The following is a 26869-nucleotide window of genomic DNA, read 5'->3' as shown; positions in this document are numbered from 1 at the left end:
GGGGCCCGGGCCTCCTGCGCCCCAAGGGCAGCTGGGTGGGCTCCATGCTTCCTCCAGGTGGACGTGGCCCCCGCTCCAGACCCGGTAAGGGGTCGGCTCGCCCCTGGGGACCCTCGGATGTCGCGAGGGGGCGCCGCGCCACCGAAGGCCGGGACGGGGGCGGTGCGCGGGGCGGTGCCGGAGTCTGGGATGCCGGCTCCAGAGACGCCGCGCTCCGCCCCGAGGAGGCCGCCAGCTGGGTAAGCGGAGTCAGCAGCTCGCGGAGTCTGGACCGCAGGTAAAGTTGCGCGCGCCGTGGGGCCGAGGGTGGGGGGTCCGCGGCGAAGGAGCCGGGGCCGCAGTGGGCGGTGAGCCGGGGGGCGCGGGCTCTTGTCCGATGGTTCCGCGCGCAGCTTCTTCTCCGGGCGCGCGGTGCGCGCGGGCGCGGGAGGGTGGGAGGGGACCTTGGAATCCCCCCATTTCGGCCAAGGGGACCGGGGCTGCTCCGGGCGGGGCGGGGCTGGTGCCGCCCCCTCCTGCTCAGCGCCGGGAGTCCGGGGGTCGGGGGAGGGCGCCTGGCCGGAGGCGCTCGCGGGTCTGGCCGCGCCGCGCGCGTGGATGGAAGTCTCGGCCGCACATCGCCCCGTCTGTCCGCGCTGGTCCTGCGGGAGCCCGGGTGAGCGGAAGGCGAGGAAGGGGCGCGGGTCTCGGAAAACCCGACTCTCCCGGCGCCCGCCCCGGCTCGGCTGGGGGCGCACCCGGCTCGCGCGGAGAGAGGGCGGGGGTGGGCGAACGCTCGGCGCGCTTTGCCTTTCCCGGTCCCCCTTCTTCCCGGAGATGAACGCCCCACTCCCGCTCGGACACACGACCGCGCCCCCACGTCTGCCTCCTCGACCCGCAGGGACGCGGCCCGAACTGGGGGAGAGAAGACCCAGCTCAGCTCCCGCAACCGCGAAATCTGCAAACTCGGAGCCCGTGCGCCGCGTCCTCCCGTCCGGGGGGCTCCCAGCCTTGCCCGCCGAGCGCAGCCCGGTCCGGACGGTGGTCACTGGGGATGAGGAGGGTCCCTGCTGCGGGGCTCCCGGGTTCGGACGGACGTAGGGGGCGTCCGGCAGGTGAACAGGGCCCGCTCCGCGTCGCGAATGTTCTCCCAAACCCACGAGTCCCGGAGACCCTGGGGCGTCCTGCGATTTCGGGGTGACCAGTGGAGCCGCCGCCCGCGCTCCTGGCTCCCGAGGTCTCCCCACACAGCAGGGGTTGCGGGGACCCCTCTGTCACCTCCTCCGAGGGGGCTGGGAACAATTCCACCTGCCTGGAGCATTCCGGGAAGTCCTCTGGCTTCCGCGTGTGCTCCAGGCAGGCAGGTTGTCAATAATGGATTTTGACCCAGTTGGGAGATCTCGGAGTGATTAAGTGGAGAGGCTGTTCCACCCTCAGCCCTGCCCAGACAGCTGGGTGACCCCACGGGCCACATGCCACAGGGGCACGGCCTCAGCCCTGGGCGGTTTTCGTTCTGCTGAGAGTCCAGGAGGCTTCCCGAGACCCCCAGCAGGTCCGTAGAAGCGGGAACCCTCCTCCCCCACCCTTGTTCTCTGGGCTGGTGCAGGCTACACAGTTGGCCTCCGAAGCTTCTTCCTTAGCAATTCCTAGTCCGTCAGTGGGATGGGATTGCCGAGCCCCCTCAGTCTGGGAATTTGGGGGGCATTGTGGTACATTCTGGGGATGAGGTCACCTTGGCTGTCACGTTCTCGGGCGTATACACTGTTGTCACGGAGGGTTGCTGTGTCCGCATCTTCCCCGGGGAGAGGTGACAAAAACAACTTCCAGGTCTGTCCAAGGCCAGTGCCAATAGTTATATTCCACTCTGCAAAAGTGTGTTTTAAATCTTGAGATTTCGATAATTTAAGGGAAAAAATGGTGTTTTCGTAGGCATGAGAAGAAAAGGAGGGAAGTGAGTTCTCAGCTGCCACGGGCAGGAGGCTGCTCAGCTTCCCTTTTCAGCGCCTGGCTGAGCCCTGCCTGTGCCAGGCGCACAGGAAGTATGTGGGGGGCGGGTAGCCGATCTGTGATTCCGGGTTTCTGCCCAGCGGGCGGCTGAGGCTAAATGGCTGTAGTCACAGGTGCAGGTGCCTCCACTCACGGATCATGCTGGTAGGAACAGGCCGGTCCGAAACGATAGTGTGGTGGGTTTTGCCCTGGTGAAAAACAGGTGCTTGGGTTCTGAATGTCTCGGGAGGATCTGCGCAGCTTTGTTGTTCTTTTGTCTGATGACTGGGGGCTGGTTTTCCGGAAGAAGTGGGTCTCAGGCAGGCACCTGGAGGGCAGCGAGAACGGAGGGCTGCTTCTGTGGGAGGCGCGTCGCTCTGCAGCCCTAGCAGGCGTGGGGGCGGGAGTGAAGGGAGCAGATGGGGCTGTGCCGCCAGGCATGAGCTCTGCGGGCCGGGAGCGGTGGCAGGGCCTGCAGGACGAGGACACGCAGGGCATCCAGGGACGGCCACCTGTGTCTGAGCACTGCGCGCCTGTCCACGGGTGGGGGGGTAACTTTTTGAGGAATGGGGACATCTTAGGGCTAACACTTGGTCAGGGATGTTCTTGGTGGTGAGGAAAGGAGCCCTTGCTGCTTGTGAGGTTGCTCAGACAGAAACGGGGGCTGCCATCAGGCGGCCCAGCCTGTGGGGAGGAGCCCAACAAGGGCGGACGGTGACCCAGGGTATTTAAGACCCCCTTCCTCAGATGAGGCTTGGGAGGCCGGATCTCGGCCCCCTAAACCGGCTGAATGGGAGCCTGCCTCTGACAAGACATGCACCCCGCCTCTCCGTGTGGGAGGCACTCAGGGTCCTTGCTGGTGTCGGAGAAACACAGCACTGGCTCCTTCGCAGCCGTGACTTTCCTGCAGGAGCCTCAGCAGTTCCTTCCCCTGGCGGTCGGCGCTGAGCAGACGGGAGGTGGGATGGTTCCTGTGCTTGCAGTCGGCCTGGTGTGTTCCGTGGGCACCCGCAGGCTCCGCTCACCCGCAGTCTGGTTTGTAGGGACAGGTCTGCTTGGGGAATCACGGCGAGGAGCACCCAAAGCAAATGCCAAGTCAAAATGGGTCCCTGGCGTGGCCAGGAGTTCACCCAGACTCATGGAATTGCTAACAGGAATCTTATCAACAGCCGGTTCAGCCTTTTCATGAGACGGGAGACCACGCCAGGCAGCTGCCAATGGTCTGGCCACGAGGAGCTCCGTGCTGTTGAGGCACCGTGAACTATCAGACAACCTCCCTCTGCAGACAGCCATACGGATGTCACAGGCAGCCGAGAGATGCTGGGCAGGGCTTTAACTGGTGATCTCTGATTCCCGCCGCGTCAGATGAGAGGGTTGGACTGAATGATGATGCTCTGATCTGTGTCAAAATCAGTAATACATTCCCTCAAAAAAAAAAAAAAAGCATGCACTATTTTAGTTTGATTGTGAATATAGAAAAAGACTAATTGAAATGTAATGTAAAAATAGCGCAGAAGACCTTTATGTTGCCTTAGTCAATTAAGGAAGCCGAGACTGTGAGAACTGGTACCTGTGAAGGCCTCAGGCCTCGCCAGTGTCCTCCTCTCCCCCGAGGGGATCCTCGTGTCTCAGTCCAGCAGGTCCAGGTCCTCCATCCCTACTAGGTTTCCTCAGCTGGGGCCTGTGGAGGGGCCACACCTGCCCCACACCACCCACCCTTCACCCAGGCCCCGGGAAGGAGGGGACGCACACGCTAGGCCCGGGAGGCCTCTGAGGCAGTTCCCAGAGTTTAATGGCCTTGTGGATATTTTTAACCTTCTCGGATAGTTAAGCGATGGAGTTTAAATCTTAGATTAGACGTGGGTAGTGAGCGCATGAAATCAAAGGCTAGAATTATGGGGCCCAGTGGAGCTTCAGAAACCTTCAGGCTGATCTGAATGTGGCAGCAGTTTTTACTAAATTCTAGCTCGAAGAGACAAATGTATTCTTGCACAGGATTAGCGCAGTGGCAAAGGCTGTGTGGTCCTAGCTGTTCCTGGCTCAGCTTCCGGGTGCAGGGCACAGAGGGGCTCCTGTGCCCCAGCAGGGGGTTCTCTCACCCGTGTCTCCGCCCTCACGTGGATGACTTCATTGCCCGCGTTTCCCTTCACACTCATCACCTCGTTAATGGGAAGCCACTTCGCCGGGGACTCTGGGGACCCCTTCTCCGGGGGTTCCAGGTGGTGGGTTAGGGTGGGCCTGGAATTGATTCTTAGCACATATCCTACATGACGCTCATGTCTGAGAAGTTTTGGAAATGATGATTTGTGGATGTGACTTGCGTTTTCGTAGTGAGATGGAATCGACAGAAAGTAAGAGCATTTCACACATTGTGCGGTTAGTTTTGTGTGCTCCTGGTCACAGCATAAAATGTTTTTCTCACTGTGGGTTTAAAAATCATGGAAAGAGCTGCCCAAACTACCGACAGCTAAAGGGATCCTTTCACCTTTTCTCTGCGATTTAGAAATGTTCAAAAAGCACTTAGAAGACCAAGTGGACGCGGCTCGTGGAGGGGTGTCTGGGGACCCTGAGGCAGGTGCAGTGAAGGTCAGCTCTCCCAGCTGTGCCGCTCTGGTGTGGAGAGCGTGGCCTGGACACCTGTCCCAGCCCGCCCCCTGCAGCGTCGGCACTAGTGGGGTAGGCCTGGCTGTAACTTCTTCACCCAGGGCTAAGCAGACAGTTGGCTGGCTCCCCTGCTTTCCTTCCCGGCTCAGGTTCACACCCCGAGGACACCCCTCCCAGGCAGTGACACCTGTGTGCACACCTGAGCCACCCCCAACCTGGCAGATAACAGATTCTGAGTGTACAGTGGCTCTAGCACCATCGGTTATAGCCAGGAGGAGATTCTTGGCTTTTTTTTTTTTCCTGTTCTTTTGGAGGGGATGTCTGTGTGTGCAGATTAACAGGAAAAAATTATATGACAGGTTTTATTTCGGTATATTTTATTTAATGTCATAGCAATTGATGCAATGGAATGAAAACGCTTTGGGGAAATAAAATGCATTAAAAGTTAATGCTTGGCCAGGTGCGGTGGCTCACGCCTGTAATCCCAGCACTTTGGGAGGCTGAGGTGGGCGGATCACCTGAGGTCAGGAGTTTGAGACCGGCCCGGTCAACATGGTGAAACCTCATCTCTACTAAAACACAAAAATTAGCCGGGCATGGTGGCAGGCACCTGTAATTCCAGCTACTCGGGAGGCTGAGGCAGGAGAATCGCTTGAACCGGGGAGGCAGAGGTTGCAGTGGGCCGAGATCGTGCCATTGCACTCCAGCCTGGGCAACAGAGCAAGACTCTGTCTCAAAATAAAAATAAATAAATAAAATAAAATAAATAATTAACACTCCTGAGGCTTCCTGATCACCTCTGTAGTCACAGGAGGGGCCGGCCCCCTCAGCCTCCAGGCCTCCAGCTCGTCTTCCCAGAGGTTCACAGTCACTTCAGGACGACAGTTTCTGACTGTGAACAAATTTCTTTGATTTAATTTCCCCTTGTTTTCTGCCAAAAGAAAAGACATCTTCTAGAAGAGGGAAGATAGGAAATTATATCATTGGCTTATTTAATACTTGCCAAATTAGAAACAGAAACATTCTAGGGTGAAGAAAACAGTGGCTAGGAGGGGGTACATGCACAGTGCTGGGGACGGCGAGGGGGCCTGTGACTCTGGGGGGTCCCATCACGTTTCTTTCCTGAGAAACCTGCAGGGCCGGCCGTGATTCTCACCGCTTGTGGTCTGAGGCTTCTGCTGGGCTGACGGAGGAGGCCTTCTGTCCCATCCTGCCCGGGCAGGGAGCCTGCCCTCCTGTCTAGGAGCCCTCACAGCTCAGCTGGGGCCCTCCAGCACCTGCCGGCCACAGGCCCCAGTCCTGGCTGAGGTTCCAGGATGCCAGCAAGTGCCTGCGACTGGGCTGCCTCTGAGTTTCTCCTCGCTGTGGTGGCCCTGGGGCCATGCTGAGGCTTCTGAGTTGGTTTCTCCAGGGTTGGTGCCAGTGGATCAGAATCTTAGGCCTGGCCTGGCCATGTCACTCCTGTCTCACCTTCAGGGAGCTCCGGTCTGCAGCAGGCCGGTCCTTTGCTGGTGGCAGATTATTCCTCAACATGGGGATCTTGTTCCCTTTAAAAGTGCTGCATGGCACTGACTGTCTCCAGACCTGGGAGCACGATAATGGGGTGGCCAGAGCACCTGCCGCCTCGGGGTCTGTGCCGTTCTCTGCACCGAGGCCCCTTGGAAAGGTGCTGCTCAACCCCACACCAAACCTGGCCACCCTCACTGCAGGCCTACGTGACCTGTTTCCCAAAGCCCACAAGAAGAGGGAATTTGAGAGCGTGTTATTGCCCGGGTCAGAAGGCACCAGCCACAGCTGCTGGACCCTGGCCCTGCTGGACTCTGCCTGCCAGCACCCACTGGTCACTGCATGGGGTGTGCACACTGTGTGCTGAGCTCCCGCTGGCCAGTGCTGCGCCAGGCTCCAGGAGGCACTCAGCACCCAGGCCACACACCTGGGACTCCCTGCTGGAGCCGGTGCTGCATCAGAGGCCCAGGTCCTTCCCCTGACAGGCTGTGGCTATGGGGGGCCCTCCCATGGGTGCTCAGGTGCACCCGTGGCCGGTCCTGAGCCAAGGTGCAAAAACATACCCAGCCCCATAGCTGCTGACGCACCAACTGCTTCCTGGAGTCTGTGCAGTTCAGTCAAGGCTGGGCTGACGCTCTTTGATGTGAATCGCGGTTGTCGGCCTCTGAAATCATTTCACACCAAAGGGAATGTGGCATCAAAAAGAAGCCAACAGTGAGCCCCACGGGAACAAGTAGAGGGCCTCTGTCAGGCTTCCAGGTACAACAAATGCAATTTAACATGCCTTTTATTGCTTTCTCTTGCATTCTAAAAGCAGTACACTTTCATCACAGAAGACTTGGAAATGAAAATTAAAAAGAAGTATAAATTACTTTTAAAAAATCTTGTGTAAGAGTGCCACTAACCAGAGGTAATAGCTGCTAATACATTAGGATAGTTTCAATGCTTATTTACAGAATGACCACACACGTGCACACACGCACACGGGTGAAGGCTCTCGTGCATGTTTGGGACTATTTCATGTCGTTATATCAAACGCATCCTTTTGTTTGGATTTGTCAAACTCTGCTTCTGTGTCCTCCTGTTATTGGCCATGTAGGTTGTCGATGTTCCAAATACCACTGTCAGGGACGTATTTGTAGCTACATCTTTGAAGAAACTTTGCATATCGTCAAAAGTTAGAAACACTAAGATCTCACACGTGATGCCAGCTCGTTTCTCGGGAAAGCTGCGCCAGGTGCATCCTTCACATTCTCCGCCTCACCGCACTGTGTTTCAGTGCTTTGACCTCTTCTTGATTTTCCAAATACGTGGCTTTTTGCTGTAAAAGGGATACATGGTCATTAGGACACACACGCAGCAGGAGGTGTGAGAGGAGGGCCTGGTCATGCCGCGTACTCAGGACGAGGCCGGCACCTGCGGAGCTTCCCCCAGACGTGGGCCCCGCTGGCTGCACCCACACGGAGGTGTGCCGGCTACAGGTTGAGTTTCTAGAAAATGCTGCACTTGATGACGTCTGGCTAAGGCCGAATGTTTTTCTCCATCGCCTTTTTCCTTCTTCTATCGTCTGTTTCTCAGTGACGATCTTAGTGGCTTCTTGTCTCCCATTTGTCACATTTCTGGCATTCGGGTCTTCATTGTGGTCCTGGTGGCCATGTGCCGCCTGGCGTCCTGCAGGGCAGCAGCCTCTTCACCTGAGGACGCATCCACCATGTGTGGCTGCAGGGCCAGAGGAAGTTAAATTAGCAGACGTTTCTGAGTTGAGTGTGAGTTGGATTCTGTGCTGAGTTAGAGCTAGAAAAATGTCTCCACCTGCTAAAATCTAGAGTCTAGTTGTGGGGGAGGAGGAAATATAGACAGACGCAGACCCACATGCACACATGCACACATGCACACATGCACACATGCACACACACGTGTACACATTCGTGCCCAGGGGACAGGGCAGAGCCAAGAAAACACAAAAATGACGAGAGACTGGAGTGAAGGCCCCAGGGAGTGGCAGGTGGATTGACCCAGCCAGGCCCAAGCTTGTGTCTGTTCACACAGAGCTTCGGGACATTAGCGTGACAGAGGAAGGAGGCAGCTAGGACAGCTCACACAAGTGGCAGGAGCCTGTCTGTAGGACTGGTTTCTGCCTGGGGTCTTCCTCTCCCTTCCAGGGTGCAGGACAGCAGGTCTCAATCTCACCCAGTGGGACTCAGGGACCCTCGTTCAAAGGTGCTGAGAGCCAGGCGTCCAGCCCATGAAGCTCACATGGAAACCACCGTGTGGTCTCAGGCGAGGCCGCTGTGATGGGGGTTGGGGCGTGGGGCCATCAGCAAGCCCCCTGAGCGTTCGTGGTGGACAGTCTCACGGTGTTTCTTGAACCGTGCCCTGCATTGCCTGTGATATGATCTCACTCGTTGCTGGGGGCCTCTGAGTTATGGAAATTATTCTAGGATCCTTCAAATGCTTCACTTAACTCCAGCCAGGCCTTGAGAAGAAAGCATTTTAGAATCAGAGGTCGTCTTTTATCTCTCAAATGATGGTTTTTAGAAAAATATTGGTAAAATTAATACTTGCTAGGAGGAAGCGTCAGAACGTGGATTCTCTAACTCTTCCTTAGGATGTTTTGATTTACTGATGAATTGGCCTCTTTCTCTCCTTTTTAATACATGAAGCTTTCCTTTTCAGACTGTAATGGTGACCCTTTCTCAAATAAAACCAGAACTAAGGGCTTCAGAACCTCTCCAGGCAAAAGTTATAAAGAAGAAAATAATATTCTTTCCTTTTCAGTTCAAGGGCAGTTTTCCAAAATCTGCATTGACTTAAGGCTAGAAAGAGAAAATGCATACATAGAATTTTCTTTCCACCCTTACTCATGGATCTAGGGTCTGTGTGGGGTCTCAGATTCCCACCAGGGGCAAACTTCCTCATGTTTATTCATGTTTAAATGTGAGAAAGAGCCTGAAGCCGTGGGCTGCAGAGAGCTCGGGGGCGCCTTTGAGCTGGAAAGGCCTCTGTGGAGGAGAAAGCTGCCGGGGAAGGGTTTGGTCTCGCCAGGGAGGGTCAGCATCCACCTCAGCCTGCCTGCATCTGTCTGCACCTCGGGGTCACACATGTCGATGGACTGAGGGTTCCGAGTGGGTGGGTCAGGGATACCTGGAGCTCTTCACATAGTCTGATGTTTTTGCATGAAAGTGAGGTCTTCCGCCCGGGGCGGTGGCTCACGCCTGTAATCCCAGCACTTTGGGAGGCCGAGGCGGGCGGATCACAGGTCAGGAGATCGAGACCATCCTGGCTAACACAGTGAAACCCTGTTTCTACTAAAAATACAAAAAACTAGCCGGGCAAGGTGGGGGCGCCTGTAGTCCCAGCTACTCGGGAGGCTGAGGCAGGAGAATGGCGTGAACCCAGGAGGCGGAGCTTGCAGTGAGCTGAGATCCAGCCACTGCACTCCAGCCTGGGTGACAGAGCGAGACTCCGTCTCAAAAAAAAAAAAAAAAGAAAAGAAGAAGAAAGAAAGAGAAAGAAGGAAGAAAGAAAAGGAAGGAAGGAGGGAGGAAGGAAGGAAGGAAGGGAGGAAGGATGGAAGGAAGGAAGGAGGAAGGAAGGAAGGAAGGAGGAAGGAAGGAAGGAGGAAGGAAGGAGGAAGGAAGGAAGGAAGGAAGGAGGAAGGAAGGAAGGAGGAAGGAAGGAGGAAGGAAGGAAGGAAGGAAGGAGGAAGGAAGGAAGGAGGAAGGAAGGAAGGAAGGAGGAAGGAAGGAAGGAAGGAGGGAGGAAGGAAGGAGGAAGGATGGAAGGAAAAAGGAAGGAGGAAGGAAGGAAGGAAGGAAGGAAGGAGGAAGGAAGGAGGAAGGAAGGAAGGAGAAGGAAGGAAGGAAGGAGAAGGAAGGAAGGAGGGAGGAAGGAAGGAGGAAGGATGGAAGGAAAAAGGAAGGAGGAAGGAAGAAAGGAAGGAAGGAGGGAGGAAGGAAGGAGGAAGGATGGAAGGAGGAAGGAAGGAGGAAGGAAGGAAGGAAGGAAGGAAAAAGGAAGGAAGGAAGAAGGAAGGAGGAAGGAAGGAAGGAGGAAGGAAGGAAGGAAGGAAGGAAAAAGGAAGGAAGGAAGAAGGAAGGAGGAAGGAAGGAAGGAAGGAGGAAGGAAGGAAGGAAAGAGGGAGGAAGGAAGGAAGGAGGAAGGAAGAAAGGAAGGAAGGAGGGAGGAAGGAGGGAGGAAGGAAGGAGGAAGGAAGAAAGGAGGAAGGAAGGAAGGAAGGATCCTCCGAGGGAGATGCACTTCTGAGCCTGTCGGTCTTGCGGTGCCGCAAGCAAACCTCACGCGCTCCTCACGCTGCCGCGCTCCCCGCATCTGCCCCAGGACGTGGACGACGAGGTTTCTGCTCCACTGTAAACGCCCGAGCACGCGGCGCCCTCACAGGAGAAGCTCAGCGACCACCTCGCGGCACGGAGGGCTCAGACACGTCACCCCACCGGGATTTCTAGAAGCCTTTGCGCTGGTGCGTTCACTCCATTTTACAGATGAGAAGCGTACGACTTAGTGCAGAGCTCCAGACCTCGCGCCTCCCACGTGCGTGGCCCGGGCCCGCAGCTTCTCTCTCCGTGGCCTCGCCCCGGGCCGCCCCTCCTCCCTCCCGCCGCGCACACCCGAAGCAGCAGGTGCAGCTGTGAAGCCCCCGGCTCAGCCTCGGCCCCGGAGTCCGCTCTCTGAGCAGCTGCTGGGGCCGCACCGACCACACTCCGCGCTCCAGGCGCCCGGCACACCTGTCACTTATGCAACTCTGGGTTCTAAGCCTCGCCCCCGGGAAGGCAGATACTCGCTCCCACTCAAGACATACTGTTCAGATGGGGCGGCCCAGGCGTCCTATTGCACACTAGGAGCTGCGGTCACCTTACCCAGAAAAAACAAGAATGTGGCCAAATGCCCGTGGCTGCCCTCTGCGTCTCCTTCATTGTTGCCGGGTTTAAAGCTCCTCCTCCCACGATCCTGAGGCTCCAACTTTCCGGGGCTGGTGGGATTGTAGGGTCTGTGGGCGCTGTCCTGTGCTCATTGGCATCTGGCCGTGGGTTCTGGTCTCAGCACCGTCCACACGGCCAGCCTCGCGGAGCCGCCTGCCCATCGCGCTCGGCCTGGGTGGAAGGGCCCGTGAGGATGAAACCTCGAGGGAGAGCATCCGTCAGAACCTGTCAGCGCCCAGCTGGGCTTCTCATGTGCAAAGGCAGAATCTGATTTAAAAGCCGGGGAAGGGGGCAGGGGACTTGGAAATAGTCTAAAGGAAAAAATGAGGTGAAAAGGACAAAAAGAGAAACTGAAAAGGAAGCCTTGGAAAAGAGAGAAGAGAGGGTGGACAAAGAGGACCAAGATGAGACTGGAGAATTTCTGATCAGTGGGGAGGGAGGAAGCACCAGGTCCGGTCCTGGAGGGGGATTGCTGGGGGCTGCCCGGAGGAAGCACCAGGTCCGGTCCTGGAGGGGGATTGCTGGGGGCTGCCCGGAGGAAGCACCAGGTCCGGTCCTGGAGGGGGATTGCTGGGGGCTGCCCGGAGGAAGCACCAGGTCCGGTCCTGGAGGGGGATGGCTGGGGGCTGCCCGGCACAGAAGGGGAGCTCTACAGGGCAGGCCAACCCAGCTTTGGTCCCATCTCATGTCAAATACTGATGTCGAGTCCTGGTGAATCAAGGCAGGAAACGTAGAAATCAAAAATTAAAAACCAAAGTAGCCAGGTGCAGCGGCTCATGTCCAGAATCCCTGTGGGAGGCTAAGGTGGAAAGCTCACCCCAGAAGTTTGAGACCAGCTCAGGGAACATAGCAAGACCCTGTCTCTAAAAAAAAGAATTAGCCAGGTGTGCTGGCACAGGCCTGTAGTTGCAGCTACTTGGGATGCTGAGGTGGGAGGATCACTTGAGCTCAGGAGTTTGAAGCTGCAGTGAACTATGATCACACCATGGCACTCCAACCTGGGTGACAGAGTGAGACCCTGTATAAAAAAGAAACAAACAAAAAACCTAGAAAAACCTAGAAGTAAATATATACACAGTCTCTGAATGATGATGACTGTCCAACCTGAGAAGCATCAGTCAGGCTTTTCTCAAAAACAAAAACAAACCAGGAGTTAGAGTTAAACAATACTCAAAACTCAGTGTGTTGTTGTATACTAGCGATGAAAAACCTGGAAAGGAATTAGGAAGACAATTTACTATAGCATCAAAAAGAGTAAAATCCCTAGGAAGAAATGTAACCAAAGAGGTGTAAGATTTGTATGCTGAGAACTACAGAACATTGCTGAAAGAAATTACAGACCTAAAGAAATGGAAAGATATCCCATGTTCATGGATCAGAAGGCTTAACATTGTTAAGGTGGCAATACTCCCAAACTGATCTATAGATTCAATGCAATTCCTATCAAAATCCTAGCTTTTTGCAGAAAGGGACAAGCTGATCCTAAAATTCATATGGACTTACAAGGGAACAAAGTAAGTGAAAAAAAATCTGTAAAAAGAACAAAGTTGGAGTTCTCACACTATTTACTAAAACTTACTACAAAGCTACAGTAAGTAAACTAGTGTGGTATTGGCCTAAGGAGAGACAGAGTGATCAATGGAATACAATCGCGATTCTAGAAATAAACCTATACGTCTGCGGTCAGCTGACTTTTGATGAGAGTGCCAGGACCATGCAATGGAGAAAGAATAGTCTCTTCAACAGATGGTGCTGGGACAACTGGATTCCACATACAAGAGAATAAATATCCAAAATGTCCATGATACAATAAAAAAAAAAAATCACTCATCAAGAACCAAGAAACCCAAAACATAAATGAAAAAAGACAACAGACACCAACATCAAGCTGAATCAGATGTTGGTTTATATGACTAGTGTCTTAAAGTAGGCTTCACCAATCAATGATGGGTTTAAAATGATTTACCAATCAATTATGGGTTTTCCTGAAACAAATGAAAGAATAGAAAATCTTAGCAAAGAAATGAAAGATATAAAAAAGAAAAAAATGAAATTACATAACTGAAACATATAACAATAGTTTTCTAAACTCTGACTGCATGAGGCGAACAGTAAAGGGGAGATCACACTGGATGGAATTAGTGAACCTGACCCACAGCAATTACCCAACACCAACAGCAGAGAGAAGAAAGACCAGAAAGCATGGACAGAGAGTCGCAGGGAGTTGTGTGATGATTACAAAAGTATCAATTATTGTATCATCAGGCCCCAGAAAGAAAGGAGAAAGAATGGGGCTGAAAAAGTATTTGAAGAAAGAATGCCCCCCAAACCTCCCGTATTTGGCAAAAGACATAGACCTACAGATTCAGGAAGCAGAAAGACAACAGGAAAATCTCCAGATACTCAGAAATTAAATCACATGCCTTAAAATTATCTATGGGTCGAAGAGGCAGTCTCAAAGAGAAATTTGAAATACATAGAACTGAATGAAAGTGAAAATACAACAGAGCAGCATATGTGAGATACAGGCAGAGCAGTTCTGGGGGGAGGTTTGTAACATCCAGTGCTTAGATTAGAAGAGACGAAGGGCCTCAAAGTAATATTAATAATATGTCACAAAATTAATTCTTAAAAAATCCTGAAAAATCTCCAGACCTGGTGGTTTTACTGGAAAATTCTACCAAATACTTAAAGAAGAATTCATTCTACTGAACATTCAAAGAAGAGACGGGAACCCTTCCTCACTCAGCCATACCTGGTGACCACATTAAACCAAGACATTACAGAAAAAGAAGACTAAAAAGCTATAAGCTGGGTCCGGTGGCTCACGCCTATAATCCCATCACTTTGGGAGGCCAAGACAGGCAGATTACTTGAGGCCCAGAGTTCAAGGTCACGCTGGCCAACATGGCAAAACCTCATCTCCACTAAAAATACAAAAATTAGCCAGGCGTGGTGGTGCACACCTGTCGTCCCAGCTACTCAGGAGGCTGAGGCATGAGAATCACTTGAACCCAGGAGGCAGAGGTTGCACTGAGCCGAGATGGCGCCACTGCAGTCCAGTCTGGGCGATAGAGTGAGACTCTGTCTCAAAAATAAGCAAATAGGTCAGGTGTGGTGGCTCATGCCTGTAATTCCAGCACTTTGGGAGGCCGAGGTGGGTGGATTATGAGGTCAGGAGTTCGAGACCACCCTGGCCAACATGGTGAAACCTCGTCTCTACTGAAAGTACAAAATTAGCCGGGCATGGTGGCGGGTGCCTGTAATCCCAGCTACTCACAAGGCTGAGGCAGGAGAATCGCCTGAACCTGGGAGGGGCAGGTTGCAGTGAGCCGAGATAGCGCCATTGCACTCCAGTCTGGGTGAGAGGGCAAGACTCCATCTTAAAATAAATAAATAAATAAATTTAAAAATAAAAAAGAAAGCTATAGAACAGTATCTTTCATGAAGTTACATGCAGAACCCTCAACAAAAACATTAGGAAATAGAATCCAGCAATGAATAAAGGTGCTGCACCAAATGCGGTTGAATCCAGGCACGCGAGTCTGGTTCAACATTCAGAATCAATCACTACACTCCACCATGTCAACAGAAGAGAGAGACAATCATATTAACTGATGCAGAAAAGCTTTTGACAAATCCAACATCTATTCATAATAAAAACTCCCAGAAAACTAGAAGTAGATCCTCAATTTGATAAAGAATATCCACCAAAAAATCCACATCTGAAGCCTTTTTTTATTTTTTTCTTTTTTGAGACGGAGTCTTGCTCTGTCGCCCAGGCTGGAGTGCAGTGGCCGGATCTCGGCTCACTGCAAGCTCCGCCTCCAGGGTTCATGCCATTCTCCTGCCTCAGCCTCCGGAGTAGCTGGGACTACAGGCGCCCGCCACCTCGCCCGGCTAATTTGTTGTGTTTTTAGTAGAGACGGAGTTTCACCGTGTTCGCCAGGATGGTCTCGATTTCCTGACCTTGTGATTCGCCCACCTCGGCCTCCCAAAGTGCTGGGATTACAGGCATGAGCCACCACGCCTGGCCATCTGAAGCCTTTTCAAGAAATGATGTAGGTACAATTGGTCATCCATGGATGGGGTGGGGTGGGGTGGGGGGAAGATGGAGAATCTTATCCTAAACCTCCCACCTGCTACACAGATCTACTCAAAGCAGATCACAGACTTGAATGTAAACATAAAACCGTAAGAATTCTAGAAAATTTAGAGGAAAATCATTGGGATACAGGGGTAGGCAAAGCATTCTTAGACTTGACACCAAAGGCATAATCCATAAAAGGTGAACTTGATAAATTGGACCTCATCAATTCAAAATACTTTTTAAGAGCATGAAGGGTAAAACTACAGAATGGGAGAAAATATTTGCAAACCACATATTCACTAAAGGACCCAAGTTTGGAATATATAAAGAACTCTCCAAATCAACAGTAAACAAACATTCAAAACATGTCCAGTTAGACATGTACAAGGTGTGCGCACAGACCTTTCACTGTGGAGAACTCACGGAAGGCAGACAAGCAGGTGCAAAGACGCCCAGCACCATCAGCCTTCAGGGAAATGCAAATTAAAGCCACCATGCCCCTACACATCTACCAGAGTGGCTGAAATCAATAGAAAATATTGACAACAACGCATGCTGACAGAGATGCAGAGAAGTGACCCCTCATGCCTTGCTGGGAATGTAAAATGGCTCAGCAGCTCTAGAAAACAGGCCATTTCTGATAAAACTAAACATGTCACTCCCACATGACCCAGCAATTGTGGTCTTGGGCATTCATCCCAGAGAAATGGAAAATATATTCACATAAAAACCTGGACACAAATTGTCATAACAACATATTACTAACCACCAAAAACTGGAATTGAGCCAGAGACCCTTCCACAGGTGGTAGTTCGAAGGTCACTTCCGTAGTGCGGAGTACTCTCGGTAGAAAGGGACGGATTATCGGTACGCACGGCAGCTTGGATGAATCTCCAGGGAATTGTGCTGCGCGAAGAAAGCCAGTCTCAAAATAATCAGACTCTGCCATTCCATTTACATGGCATTCTTGAAAGGACAAGCTTAGAGAGATGAGAGCAGATGAGGGGCTGCCAGGGTTTTACAGAGCTGGGTGGGGGTGGCAGGAGCGACTCCACCTGGTGGGTCAGCGTCAGTCCTGGCGGTGAGATTGTCCTGCAGTTTTGCAAGAGGCCACCATTGGCAGAAACTGGGTAGAGTACAGGGGATCCCTTTGTATTGTTTCTTGCAACTGCATGTTAATCTATTATTAATCTCAAAAGGTTTAATTTTAAAAATGTATATGTACATACATAAAGGCTTAGTAGAAGTTGTGGGTAAATAAGTCACTTTAAAAGTAGTTACCTGTGGGGAGTGGATTTGTGTTGAAGGGGGAAGGGTAAGGATGGCCATGTGCTTTCACCCTGCGTGCTTCTGTGTGTGCGTGTGGTTTTTTTTTTTTTACAATGAAAATACATTTATGTTTTAATAGTGTAATTTCAAATATAAACAGATTAGGGTCAGGAAGTCTTCCCAGAGAAAATGAATTTAATATGCAAAACGATGTTCTTTGCAGTATTCATGAGCATCTTTAGTATCAAAATAATGTCCGACAATAGGGAAATGTAAGTAAATTAAGACCCATCCTCAGGGTGAGGTATTACGCAGTTTCCACCAAAATGCTTATATCCAGGCACAGTGGCTCACGCCTGTCATCCTAACAATCTGGGAGGCAGAGGTGGTAGGATTGCTTGAGCCCAGGAGTTCAAGATCAGCCTAGGCAACATAGTGAGATGCCGTCTCTACAAAAAATAGAAAAAATTATCTGGGCGTCATGGCGGATGCCTGAGGTCCAGCTACTCAGGAGGCTGAGGCGGGAGGATCACTTGAGCCTGAGAGGTCGGGGCTGCAGTGAGCTGAGATTGCACCACTGCACTCCAGCCAGGATGACAGAGTGAGATCCTGTCTCAAAAAAAAAAAAATTCTTAAGTGGTTTATGAGAGTGTTGGGGAGTGTTCTATGATGGCTTCTAGTGGAATCAAAGGAGAATCGAAACTGTATTTCTGTTGGATTCCTGAGGTCAGTGAAGGAACCACCGCTCAGCAAAGATGTGGCCTCACTCTGGAGCCCTGTGCCTGGCTGTCCCTGCCCACAGCACAAACCCCCGACTTCACCTTGCTCTCTTGCTAAACCATTCTGTCTGGAGCAGATTTCCCGTGGGGAGGGAGAAAAGAGGGGCTGTTAGGAAAGGGGTCTGAGGAAGTCCTTCAGTGTGAGTGCTGTGTGCCCAGCTCCCCTGATGCAGCTGCTGTAACCCGAGTCCGGGGATCCCCGCTGGCCTGTGTGCCCCGATGGCGCCCACCACCCTGGCGCTGAGCCGTGCTGCCACAGGGGGATGGCAGCCAACACTGCTGAGCCAACACTGAATTTGGCGACCACGTAAAACTATGCAGAGACAAGAGAGAAAGACATCCTGCAAAATGTATGGTGGCTGTTTCTGGTGGTGGGATTAGGTATTTTTCCTTCCCTTTTATTGTTCTGTCTGATTTTCCATTTTTCCACGGATTACTTTTATAATTGGAACATTGCTTTTTATGCAGATAAACATCTAAGACTCGTTTAGACAAACTGATGTAGAAAAAAAAAAGAAACATCAAAACATATCCTGCCCTGACATGGGCTTTAGTCTTCATGAGGCCACACTGTTCAGAATCGGCTCAGGGAATCTGTGGCATTTCGGGGTGTCCTTGCCGACAGGGTATTTGGTGGCCCCCGAGTTCCCTCCTCAGAGGAGGCAGCCGTCGGGGGCCCTGGAGCAGCTGTAGTGGTGCGGGACCTGACAGCGGGGTCCCGACGGCTGAGGACCCAGCGCGTCTGTTCTCAGAGGAGTGGCTGCCCATATCCCCCTCCCCTCCCACTTCTCTGCCCTTTGGGGGCTCCGCTCTGCATGGGGGCGGCACCCCAGCCCTGCAAGGCGCTCTTTTCCCTTTCCTGCATGCTTTGATGATTTTTTTTTTTTTTTTTTGGAGACAGAGTCTGGCTCTGTCGCCGAGGCTGGAGTGCAGTGACGCAATCTCGGCTCACTGCAAGCTCTGCCTCCCGGGTTCACGCCATTCTCCTGCCTCAGCTTCCCGAGTAGCTGGGACTACAGGCCCCCGCCACCACACCCGGCTAATTTTTTTGTCTTTTTTAGTGGAAACGTGGTTTCACCGTGTTAGCCAGGATGGTCTCGATCTCTTGACCTCGTGATCTGCCCGCCTCGGCCTCCCAAAGTGCTGGGATTACAGGCGTTGATGATTGTTAATAAAACTTCTTCAAAGTTGGTTTTCCAAATGTGGATGGTGTGGGAACGAGACATTTGAGTTATTCCAGCTCCCTGTTTTTCTTCCAGAGATGGATAATGGGCCCATTTCACACTGAATTAAAAGGCTATTAAGGTGTGCAAATGGTGTGAGCAACATGTCATTTGCTGTTTCTCACGAATGTGAAATTTTCCTGGGACGACATTCTCGCCGACCTGGCTGACTGGCAGATCGGGAAACGTTCGCTGACTCCTGAGTGAAACCACGGCTCAGTGTGGAGGGTCCAGCCCGGGGTGAGCAGAGAAAGAAACTGGGGACCAGACACACCAGGTCACAAATCCAGAACTCACGGATTGTGTTACTGAGCAGAGCCAGTGCCTCGAGGCTGCGTGGAGGCGGCAGCAAAAGCCGCAGCAGCCTCAGGTCCCCTTACGTGGCCTGAAAGGCACGGCTGCCACATGGCTGCCACACGGCCGTCACACGGCTGCCACACGGCTGCCACATGGATGTGACATGGCTGTCACATGGCTGCCACTTACACACCTGTCACATGGCTGCCACACGGCTGTCACACAGAGTTGTCGTGCCTGGCTGTCACACATGGTTGTCACCTGTTATCAGATATGGTTGTCACAGTGTCACATGACCATCACATGGTTGTCACACACATCTGTCACACACAGTTCTCACACATGGTTCACACACAGTTGCTGCACGTGATGTCACACACACGGTTGTCATGTGGTTTGTACACACGGTTCTCACACAGACAGTTGTCACGCAGTTGTCACACCTGGTTGTCACACATGCGATTGTCACATGCATGTCACACACAGCTGCACTCTTGTCTCTGAAGGCACACTCAGGCCCCATTCTGCTCTCCCTCCGCGCCTCCCATCTTCAGCTGCCCCTTGGGGGGACAGCATGGTTTTTGGCCGCAGCCTCCCATGGCCTCGCAGCTTTGGTGGGCCCCACACTGCCTTCCCCACTCACTCTCGGACCCTCAGACCTGACCGTGAGGACCCTCACTCATTCCTGGTTTGAGCCCGTGGAAGCCCAGGTCTCAGGCTGGGGTGCCCTGAGGGTGCTGCGGGGCAGTGTGCTGGGCTCTCTCCTGAGGTGCGTGGGTATAGAGAAAGGGGACACCCCACTGGACCTGCCACCCAAGGGCCTGGGATGGGCACTGGCTCCTCACCGGGTGGGCGGGAGCCTGCCCCTCACCCCAGGACAGACGGCCAAGGCCCTGGGCAGAGCACAGACCCTGAGGCAGCGCCTTCAGGCCAGGAAGAGCGAGTCACAGAGGGCGGGTGGGCATCGTGCCCGTCCTGGATCCACATGTGGCCACCCCCCACCCGCCTCCCAGAAGGAGGCACAGATGGAAATGGCTGAGTGAGACCCCAGAGACCGGGTCATGCTCGGGTGCGGAGCCCAAGAGGGGCGTGGAGGCTGGAGACCGGCCCATGCCCACCTTGGCCAGCCCACGAGAGAGATGCGCTGGGGTTCACTGCCAGCCCCAGGGCCACCCCTCCCTCCTCCCCTGCTGCCTGGTCCCCTCAGTTTTTCTAGCAAATAAGCATCAGCATGTCAGGAAACTGTCTTAACTGATAATTATGTTCCTGTGACAGGTGATGAAGCTATTTTTGGAAATCTGTCACAGTTAAATTACATAAAAATTAAATGACCCCAGCCCATCAGTCAGGTCGCCATGTACGACAGCCCCTCCCGCCAGCATCTCCGATGCGGAAACTGCTCGTTCAAGAGCTGGATACTCTCTGGTCTGAAGATTTAGGATTCATAAGGAACCGACCAGAAATCAGTTTGTACCTGCAGGAGACGTCCGTGTCCTGAGGCAGAAATGACCGGGAGGTGCCCTGCTTTCCAACAGGGTCGTCTGTGGGGGCTTTGGGGCTGCTTTAGGGGCGACTCGTTCCCAGGCAGCAAAGAGGGGCCCCTGGCAGCTCCAGCCACCGGAAGCACCCAGTGGCCGCGAAGAGCCGAGGGCCCGCTGGTCTGGCTGAGCACTGAGCTCGCCTGTGAGATGCGACCATTGGTGACTAATGTCTGAGAGGCATCGGCACAGTGCCCAGTTCTGCCGGGGGCTCCGCGAACATTTGGGTGTTGAATGAGAAAACAGACATCTAAGAATAGCATCAGGAGATGAAAAAAACAAAAATAAGGGAAGAAGAAAGAGCAGAGAGATTTGTTCCGCAACAGCGGAGGAGGCAGCAGCCCCACGGTAGCTGTGGGGTGATAGGACCCCTCTCACTGCTCACCGAGGCCGGCGAGGGCACCCAGGACGTGCCAGAGGGAGAAGGCCCAGAGTCTGCAGAGACGCCAGGCAGGCCCTACCTGGGTGCAGCCCAGGACACCATGGAGCAGCTCAGGCAGGCCAGCCTCAGCCCAGCTGGCACAGGGAGGGCAGCCTCACCAACCGAGGGGCCCTTCCTGGTGGCTGTACGGGTGAGGCTGAGCCTCAGGTCACAGATTTGGGGGTCTCTAGGGAGGGCTGTTGCTGCCAGGCCTGTGGTTCCCATGGCACCTGTCCCACCTGGCACCACCCTGGGCACTGGACCCTCCTGGCATGAGGCACACAGCTGGCACTTGGTGTCCCTTCAGATCGGGCTGTGTCAGGCCTGGGCATCACCTGTGGACAATGCTCACACCATGGGGTTTGTGTGAGCCCTGTCCTCCCGACAGATGAGCTGAGCACTCAGCCAAGGACCCGGCCAGGCCTCTCGGCCAGCAGGCTGCAATAGAGGCCGTCCCCTCCCCTGTGGCTCCTCTGTGTGATTGGGGTAAAATACACATCACCTAAGGTAATTCCATTTCAACTATTGCAAGTGGACAGTCCAGTCGCATGAATTCCATCTGCAGTGCTGTGCGGGCATCACCACTTTTTGCCAAATTCTTCCATTGCCCCAAACAGGAGCTCCGTAACCACTAGGCAGTAACCCCCCCACAGCACCGCCTCCAACCCGTGGTAAGGTCGACTCTGCTTTATCTATGAACCCCACTATTCTAGGGATTTCATGTAGGTGAATCACACAGTGCTGGTCCTCCAGCGTCCAGCTTCTCTCAATCAGCATAACGCTCTCCAGCTCCAGCGCGCTCTAGGGAGGAGCTCCTTCCTCCTCAGAAGGAGGTGCGTATCAGAACCTCCTTCAGTTCTGTCTGGACAGTGCCCTGGCACAGGGTACCCCACGACAGAGGGTGTGTGTCCACCGTCTGTTGGTGACACATGAGCTGTCCCCACCGTTTGGCTAATGGGACTGATGCTGCTCTGAACGTCGGCACGTGTATCCCTGTTTGAGTCCCTGTTTTCGCCTCCTCCAGGCATGTTCTTAGGAGGGAAATGCTGAGCCAGACGCTGATGCTGATGCTTCACTGTCAGAGAATCTGCCAAACTTCCACAGCAGCTGAGCCATTTTCCCACTGGCAATCCTGCGGGCTCCGGTTTCTCCCATCCTCACCAGCACTTAGGATGGTCCGTCTTTCTTATCACAGCCATCCTGGCAGATGTGAAGCGATAGCTCATTGTGGTTTTGATCTGCATTTTCCTAATGTTGAGTGACGCTGAGCATCTTTTCATCTGCTTGCTGGGCATGTGTACATCTTCTTTGGAGAAAAGTCTGTTCCATTAATGGGTACAATGTATATATTTTTAAAAAGCCTATTCAAGTCCTTTGCCCATTTTATTTACTTACTTATTTAGAGACAGGGTCTCACTCTGTTGTCCAAGCTGCAGTGCAGAGGCACAATCAGCCACGACCTCCCAGGCTCAAGCGATCCTCCCACCTCAGCCTCTGGAGTAGCTGGGACTCCAGGTGCACACCACCACACCCAGCTAATTTTTGTATTTTTTGTAGAGAGACAGTCTCGCTATGTTGCCAGGCTGATCTCAAACTCCTGGGCTCAAGGGATCCTCCCACCTCAGCCTCTCGATGTGCTGAGATTACAGGTGTGAGCCACCGTGCCCGGCCCCTTTGCCCGTTTTTAGATTTGGTTGTTTGTCTTTAGTGGTTGAGTTAGAGAAGCTCATTATATGTTCTTGATATTAAGCCCTTATCAGATATGTGATTTGCAATTATTTACCCCAGCTGATGGGCTTTCATTTTGTTGATAGTGTCCTCGGATCCACAGAAGTTTTTAATTTGAATGAAGTTCAGTTGATCTATTTTTATTTTGTTGCCTGTGCGTTTGATGTCAATTTAAGAAATCATTGCCAAATCCAACCTCATAAAGATTTGACCACATGTTTTATTCTAAGAATTTTATAGTTTTATCTGTTAAATTTTGGCCGTCAACCCATTTTTACTTGAATTTTTTTTTTTTTTTTTTTTGACAGAGTCTGGCTCTTGTCACCCAGGCTGGAGTGCAGTGGCGCAATCTTGGCTCACAGCAACCTCCGCCTCCCAGGTTCAAGTGATTCTCCGGCCTCAGCCTCCTGAGTAGCTGGGATTACAGGCACCCACCACCATACCCAGTTAATTTTTGTATTTTTAGTAGAGACGGGGTTTCACCATGTTGGCCAGGCTGGTCTCAAACTCCTGACCTCAGGTGATCCACCCGCCTCGGCCTCCCAAAGTACTGGGATTACAGGCGTGAGCCACTGCGCCCAGCCTGTGAGGATCATTTTTATCTTTTGTGAATGGTCTGTTCATGTTTTTCCCCATTTCTCAATGGGGTTTTCAGTCCTTCACCCCCTGATGTTTAAGAGTTCACACTATATGAGTTTTTCCCCTCGTTGTTTTTCTTTTTCCACGAGTGCCCAGCTCTTCATGCACATTTGAACCTTAGTATCAACATGTCCAGCTCCATAAAATAGCTTACCCTGTTTTACTGGGATTGAGTGGAACTGATGAGCTAACTCCAAGAAGAAGACTCCTCCACAGTGCCGAGTCTCCTGTCTGGGAGCACGGCTCGCTTTCCATTTGTTTACGTCTACTTTCGTGTTTTAAATTTGTTCTTGTAAAAACAGTACACGTTCCTTGTGAAATTTGTTCCTACGTGTTTTTGTTCCTATTGTAAATGTGTTTTTTCTGTCAATTAATTTAATTTAATTTTTGAGACAAGGTCTCACTATGTCACCCAGGCTGGAGTGCAGTGGCACGATCTTGGCTCACTGCAGCCTCCGCCCCCCGGTCTTAGATGATCCTCCCACCTCTCAGCCTCCCAAGTGGCTGGGACTACAGGCGCCACAACGTCCGTCTAACTCTTGTATTTTTTGTAGAAACAGAGTTTTGCCATTTTGCCCAAACTGATGAACTCCTGGACTCAAGTGATCCTCCCACCTTGGCCTCCCAAAGTGTGGGATTGCAGGCATGAGCCTTGGTACTTGGCCATAAATGGACTTTTTCAATGATTGTGTTCTCTATTGTTTGTGTATAGGAAGGCTGTTGATCTTATAGCCTGCTACTTTTCTGAATTTTTTATTCAATAAATAAGTTTTGTCATTGATTATCTGGGATTTCCAAGTATACGATGATCTTATCTGCAAAGAGAGACGGTTTCACCCCTTCTTTACCTGCTCTATGCTTCTGATTTTTGCTGTCTAGTTGTATTCATTAATACCTCTTGTATGATGTTAAATAGTATCAGAGATAGTGGGTATCCTTGTTCCTGATTGCTGTGGAAATGCCTCTAGTGTTTCTCCACTGAGTAAGAGAGTGGCTTTAGAACTTAACACTATGCTGCTGGTGCTGGTGAAATGGCCCTCAACGCCCTGAGTGTTCGTCAAAGGCTGCTTGTTATCTATGGAGATGATTACATGACTTTTCCACCTAAATTTGTTATTATGGTGCATGATGTTAATGGATTTCCTACCATTGAACCTACTTTTCACCTTCTGGAACAAATTCTACCTTGTCATAGTATTTTTTTCTTAAAGAAGCATTGGATTCTGTTTAATAATATTCTATTTAGAATTTTTGCATTAGTATTGATGAGTGGTATTGAACTTAAGTTTTCTTTCTTCTTATTATATTTGGTTTAAATGTCAGTGTTTGCTTACTTCATAAAAGGAACTAGAGAGCTTTCCTTCCTTCTCAATGTTCTGAAATAATTTGTAAAGTGTGGAGACTATCGGGGCTTTGTAATCTTGGGAGAATTCTCTGTAAACCTGTCAAGGCTTAGTGCTTTGTATAGGACAGTCCGTAGTAACTTTCTGTTTCTTCAATGGAAATGGGTCTGTTGAAGTTTCTAACTCTCCTGGGACAGTTTTTGGTGTCTGTGCTTCCCGAGGACGTCTGCACTTCCTCTGGGTTTTCAAATGTGTTTGCACAGAGGACTGCAAAGTGTCTCCTCTGATTGTTCAGTCTGTTTCAAATGTTACATTTCTTGAATATAATAATGTGGCTTTAAAAAAGAAAAAGGAAAAAATTTGAAGAATGGGAAAATATCCCCGCATCATCTTACAGCTATAAGCCTTGTTTTCAAAGCGCATCACAGACTCGTGTTTACTGTCAGTGTACAAAGAATGCTCTGATGTCTGGGTCCATAAAAACATCTTTCCTGTCCTTTCCTGCTGTTAGCTGACAAGCTGCCTCTCCATAAAAATAGCTTTAATGCCTGAGAGTTACAGAAGCTCCCTTCAGCGAGGAGGCTCAGAAACCAAGGAGGTGTTACCAAGTCCCTGTCGGTGAATGTCAACTTGACTGATGGGCCACAAGCTTCAGGAGATGAAGTGTCAATAAGGATTAATACAAAGATAGATCAATCACGCTGTCATTTCATAGGGCTTCAGTTTCTTTCTGTAAAAACCTGTCAGATGTGATTTTCCCCCTACAATTAGAATCGTTTTATTCCTTTTTCCAGTTACTAAAATTACCTGTATCGTTTGGGGGAAAATACAGGAGAAGGACAGAAAGAAGAAAGTAAAAATCACTTGACCTGACCTTGCACTGTCAGCCTGTCGGTGGCCTTCCTTCCGGAAGTTTCTTTATGCTTCTGCCCGTGGACAGGAGGTGGGAGCGTGGACACCTGTTGCCCTCTCGGCCGCTCTGGGACCCGCCCTTTCTTTGAAACGCTGTGTCCAGGGCATGACCCCCATCGAGATGTGGGCCTGGGCAGAGGCTGCAGCTTGAGAGGAAGCTCTTGGCGTCGGGGCCTGTGCCCTGCAAGCTGCCCTGATCCTGGAGGAGGAGGAGGCGGAGGCCACCGCGTTGTGGGTGACAGGAAGGGCCAGGAGGCTCTGTGGCTGTTCGCAAGGCCGGGAATGCGGGTAGTTGAACTGAAACTGTGATCTGGGGCGCGAGGCCTCCCTGGGAGAAGGGTCGCGTCAGACGGGGACAGAGGGCCTGGCTCTGGGAAGGCGGGTCCCACTCCCTTCTGAGGCAGGCGGAGCTGCAGGGAAAGCAGGTGTGTGGAGTCCCCTCCAGAGCCAGGCTCCAGGGGCTCCAGGGACGGCGTCTGTTCTGCTCCATTCCCAGGCCTGCCCAGCGGACGCCACCGCACGAAGTTTCACAACTGAGTGAGCAGCTCCTCAGAGAAGGTTAAATTCGGCACATTACGTCATTACGTTTGGTGAAAGAACTGAGTGAGCAGCTCCTCACGGAAGGTTAAATTTGGCGTGTTATGTCACTACGTTCAGTGAAAGTAAGAGGTGACAATGTGCTAGCAGCCCTCGCTCTCGGCACCTCCTTGTCCTCAGTGTCCACTTTGGCAGCGCTTCAGGAGCCCTTCAGCCCGCCATGGCACTGTGGGAGCCCCTCTCTGGGCTGGCGGAGGCTGGAGCTGCCTCCTTCCGCTTGCCGGGAGGTGTGGAGGGAGAGGTATGGGAGGGAACCAGGGCTGCGTGTGGTGCTCGCCGGCCAGCATGAGTTCCGGCGGATGCGGGCGTGAGTTCCATTGGGCTCTGCACATGGAGTGGCCAGCCCAAGACAGTGAGGGGCCTAGCACCCAGGCCAACAGCTGCCTGATCCCCCAGCACTGCCGGCCCACATGCACTGCACTCGAATTCTCACTGAGCTTCAGCTGCCTCCCTGTGGGGCAGGGCTCAGGACCTGCAGCCCGCCATGTCTGAGCCCCACCTCGACTATCTAAGGGCTGAGGAGTGCAGACACCGCTTGGGGCTGACAGGCAGCTCCGCCTGCAGCCCGGGTGCAGGATCCACTAAGTGAAGCCAGCTTGGCTCCTGAGCCTAGTGGGGACTTGGAGAACTTTTCTGTCTAGCACTGTGTCTAGCTAAAGGATTGTAAACACACCAATCAGCACTCTGTGTCTAGCTCAAGGTTTGTAAATACACCAGTTCGTACTCTGTATCTAGCTAACCTAGTGGGGACTTGGAGAACTTTTCTATCTAGGACTCTGTGTCTAGCTCAGGGATTGTAAATGCACCAATCAGCACCCTGTCAAAACAGTCCAATCAGCTCTCTGTAAAATGGACCAATCAGCAGGATGTGGGTGGGGCCAGATGAGGAAATAAAAGCAGGCTGCTTGAGCCAGCCAGCGGCAACAAAAGTCTTACACAGTGTGGAGGCTTCGTTCTTTCGCTCTTTGCAATAAATCTTGCTGCTGCTCACTCTTTGGGTCCACGCTGCCTTTATGAG

The 26869-nt window shown here is 52.2% G+C and overlaps 1 protein-coding gene across 4 annotated transcripts in view; it reads left to right on the top strand.

The window, feature by feature from the left end:
• Positions 1-201: 201 nt before the first annotated feature.
• The window catches only part of KCNG2 (potassium voltage-gated channel modifier subfamily G member 2), a 111943-nt gene continuing 85275 nt past the window's right edge, over positions 202-26869 (top strand). For all 4 annotated transcript variants that reach the window (XM_074022314.1, XM_045378261.3, XM_065533578.2 and 1 more), the window contains exon 1: positions 202-277. The gene's annotated coding sequence lies outside the window, so the exon portion shown is untranslated. The remainder of the gene's footprint in view (positions 278-26869) is intronic.

The sequence above is a fragment of the Macaca fascicularis genome, chromosome 18, assembly GCF_037993035.2.
Source record: "Macaca fascicularis isolate 582-1 chromosome 18, T2T-MFA8v1.1".
Lineage (NCBI taxonomy): Eukaryota > Metazoa > Chordata > Mammalia > Primates > Cercopithecidae > Macaca > Macaca fascicularis.
Note: the sequence above shows the minus strand (reverse complement) of the source record. Positions and strands in the feature narration are given on the sequence as shown.